Genomic DNA, 4,078 nt, shown 5'->3' with positions numbered 1-4,078 from the left:
TACAGTGGGAGAGAAGTGGTGGGTGTGGTAGGGGGCTACAGTGGTGGGTGTGGTAGGGGGCTACAGTGGTGGGTGTGGTAGGGGGCTACAGTGGGAGAGAAGTGGTGGGTGTGGTAGGAGGCTACAGTGGGAGAGGAGTGGTGGGTGTGGTAGGGGGCTACAGTGGTGGGTGTGGTAGGGGGCTACAGTGGTGGGTGTGGTAGGGGGCTACAGTGGTGGGTGTGGTAGGGGGCTACAGTGGTGGGTGTGGTAGGGGGCTACAGTGGTGGGTGTGGTAGGGGGCTACAGTGGTGGGTGTGGTAGGGGGCTACAGTGGTGGGTGTGGTAGGGGGCTACAGTGGTGGGTGTGGTAGGGGGCTACAGTGGTGGGTGTGGTAGGGGGCTACAGTGGTGGGTGTGGTAGGGGGCTACAGTGGTGGGTGTGGTAGGGGGCTACAGTGGGAGAGAAGTGGTGGGTGTGGTAGGGGGCTACAGTGGGAGAGAAGTGGTGGGTGTGGTAGGGGGCTACAGTGGGAGAGAAGTGGTGGGTGTGGTAGGGGGCTACAGTGGGAGAGAAGTGGTGGGTGTGGTAGGGGGCTACAGTGGGAGAGAAGTGGTGGGTGTGGTAGGGGGCTACAGTGGGAGAGAAGTGGTGGGTGTGGTAGGGGGCTACAGTGGGAGAGAAGTGGTGGGTGTGGTAGGGGGCTACAGTGGGAGAGAAGTGGTGGGTGTGGTAGGGGGCTACAGTGGGAGAGAAGTGGTGGGTGTGGTAGGGGGCTACAGTGGGAGAGAACAGTGGTGGGTGTGGTAGGGGGGCTACAGTGGGAGAGAAGTGGTGGGTGTGGTAGGGGGCTACAGTGGGAGAGAACAGTGGTGGGTGTGGTAGGGGGCTACAGTGGGAGAGAAGTGGTGGGTGTGGTAGGGGGCTACAGTGGGAGAGAACAGTGGTGGGTGTGGTAGGGGGCTACAGTGGTGGGTGTGGTAGGGGGCTACAGTGGGAGAGAAGTGGTGGGGTGTGGTAGTGGACTACAGTGGGAGAGAAGTGGTGGGTGTTGTAGGGGGCTACAGTGGGAGAGAAGTGGTGGGTGTGGTAGGGGGCTACAGTGGGAGAGAAGTGGTGGGTGTGGTAGGGGGCTACAGTGGGAGAGAAGTGTTGGGTGTGGTAGGGGGCTACAGTGGGAGAGAAGTGTTGGGTGTGGTAGGGGGCTACAGTGGGAGAGAAGTGTTGGGTGTGGTAGGGGGCTACAGTGGGAGAGAACAGTGGTGGGTGTGGTAGGGGGCTACAGTGGGAGAGAAGTGTTGGGTGTGGTAGGGGCTACAGTGGGAGTGAACAGTGGTGGGTGTGGTAGGGGGCTACAGTGGGAGAGAAGTGGTGGGTGTGGTAGGGGGCTACAGTGGGAGAGAAGTGTTGGGTCTGGTAGGGGGCTACAGTGGGAGAGAACAGTGGTGGGTGTGGTAGGGGGCTACAGTGGGAGAGAAGTGTGGTGGGTGTGGTAGGGGGCTACAGTGGGAGTGAACAGTGTTGGGTGTGGTAGGGGGCTACAGTGGTGGGTGTGGTAGGGGGCTACAGTGGGAGAGAAGTGTTGGGTGTGGTAGGGGGCTACGTTGGGAGAGAAGTGTGGTGGGTGTGGTAGGGGGCTACAGTGGGAGTGAACAGTGTTGGGTGTGGTAGGGGGCTACAGTGGTGGGTGTGGTAGGGGGCTACAGTGGGAGTGAACAGTGTTGGGTGTGGTAGGGGGCTACAGTGGTGGGTGTGGTAGGGGGCTACAGTGGGAGTGAACAGTGTTGGGTGTGGTAGGGGGCTACAGTGGTGGGTGTGGTAGGGGGCTACAGTGGGAGAGAAGTGGTGGGTGTGGTAGGGGGCTACAGTGGGAGAGAAGTGGTGGGTGTGGTAGGGGGCTACAGTGGTGGGTGTGGTAGGGGGCTACAGTGGTGGGTGTGGTATGGGGCTACAGTGGGAGAGAACAGTGGTGGGTGTGGTAGGGGGCTAACAGTGGGAGAGAATAGTGGTGGGTGTGGTAGGGGGCTACAGTGGGAGTGAACCGTGTTGGGTGTGGTAGGGGGCTACAGTGGTGGGTGTGGTAGGGGGCTACAGTGGGAGTGAACAGTGGTGGGTGTGGTAGGGGGTACAGTGGGAGTGAACAGTTGGGTGGAGGGGGCTACAGTGGTGGGTGTGGTAGGGGGCTACAGTGGGAGAGAAGTGGTGGGTGTGGTAGGGGGCTACAGTGGTGGGTGTGGTATGGGGCTACAGTGGGAGAGAACAGTGGTGGGTGTGGTAGGGGGCTACAGTGGTGGGTGTGGTAGGGGGCTACAGTGGGAGAGAAGTGGTGGGTGTGGTAGGGGGCTACAGTGGGAGAGAAGTGTGGGTGTGGTAGGGGGCTACAGTGGGAGAGAAGTGGTGGGTGTGGTAGGGGGCTACAGTGGGAGAGAAGTGGTGGGTGTGGTAGGGGGCTACAGTGGGAGAGAAGTGGTGGGTGTGGTAGGGGGCTACAGTGGGAGAGAAGTGGTGGGTGTGGTAGGGGGCTACAGTGGGAGAGAAGTGGTGGGTGTGGTAGGGGGCTACAGTGGGAGAGAAGTGGTGGGTGTGGTAGGGGGCTACAGTGGGAGAGAAGTGGTGGGTGTGGTAGGGGGCTACAGTGGGAGAGAAGTGGTGGGTGTGGTAGGGGGCTACAGTGGGAGAGAAGTGGTGGGTGTGGTAGGGGGCTACAGTGGGAGAGAAGTGTTGGGTCTGGTAGGGGGGCTACAGTGGGAGAGAACAGTGGTGGGTGTGGTAGGGGGCTACAGTGGGAGAGAAGTGTTGGGTGTGGTAGGGGGCTACAGTGGGAGAGAAGTGTTGGGTGTGGTAGGGGGCTACAGTAGGGAGAGAAGTGTGGTGGGGGTGGTGGGGGGCTACAGTGGGAGTGAACAGTGTTGGGTGTGGTAGGGGGCTACACTGGTGGGTGTGGTAGGGGGCTACAGTGGGAGTGAACAGTGTTGGGTGTGGTAGGGGGCTACAGTGGTGGGTGTGGTAGGGGGCTACAGTGGGAGTGAACAGTGTTGGGTGTGGTAGGGGGCTACAGTGGTGGGTGTGGTAGGGGGCTACAGTGGTGGGTGTGGTAGGGGCTACAGTGGGAGAGAAGTGGTGGGTGTGGTAGGGGGCTACAGTGGTGGGTGTGGTAGGGGGCTACAGTGGTGGGTGTGGTAGGGGGCTACAGTGGTGGGTGTGGTTATGGGGCTACAGTGGGAGAGAACAGTGGTGGGTGTGGTAGGGGGCTACAGTGGTGGGTGTGGTAGGGGGCTACAGTGGGAGAGAAGTGGTGGGTGTGGTAGGAGGCTACAGTGGGAGAGAAGTGGTGGGTGTGGTAGGGGGCTACAGTGGGAGAGAAGTGGTGGGTGTGGTAGGGGGCTACAGTGGTGGGTGTGGTAGGGGGGCTACAGTGGGAGAGAAGTGGTGGGTGTGGTAGGGGGCTACAGTGGGAGAGAAGTGGTGGGTGTGGTAGGGGGCTACAGTGGGAGAGAAGTGGTGGGTGAGAACAGTGTTGGGTGTGGTAGGGGGCTACAGTGGGAGAGAAGTGGTGGGTGTGGTAGGGGGGCTACAGTGGGAGAGAAGTGTTGGGTGTGGTAGGGGGCTACAGTGGGAGAGAACAGTGGTGGGTGTGGTAGGGGGCTACAGGGGGAGAGAAGTGTTTGGGTGTGGTAGGGGGCTACAGTGTTGGGTGTGGTAGGGGCTACAGTGGTGGGTGTGGTAGGGGCTACAGTGGGAGAGACAGTGTTGGTGTGGTGGGGGCTACAGTGGTGGGTGTGGTAGGGGCTACAGTGGTGGGTGTGGTAGGGGGCTACAGTGGGAGAGAAGTGGTGGGTGTGGTAGGGGGCTACAGTGGAGAGAAGTGGTGGGTGTGGTAGGGGGCTACAGTGGTGGGTGTGGTATGGGGCTACAGTGGAGAGAACAGTGGTGGGTGTGGTAGGGGGCTACAAGTGGTGGGTGTGGTAGGGGGCTACAGTGGGAGAGAAGTGGTGGGTGTGGTAGGGGGCTACAGTAGGAGAGAACAGTGGTGGGTGTGTAGGGGGGCTACAGTGTTGGGTGTGGTAGGGGGCTACAGTGGGAGAGAAGTGGTGGGTG

The sequence above is a fragment of the Salvelinus namaycush genome, chromosome 25 (assembly GCF_016432855.1).
Source record: "Salvelinus namaycush isolate Seneca chromosome 25, SaNama_1.0, whole genome shotgun sequence".
Taxonomy (NCBI): domain Eukaryota; kingdom Metazoa; phylum Chordata; class Actinopteri; order Salmoniformes; family Salmonidae; genus Salvelinus; species Salvelinus namaycush.
The sequence above is the reverse complement of the archived record's forward strand: the minus strand, read 5'-3'. Positions refer to the sequence as shown.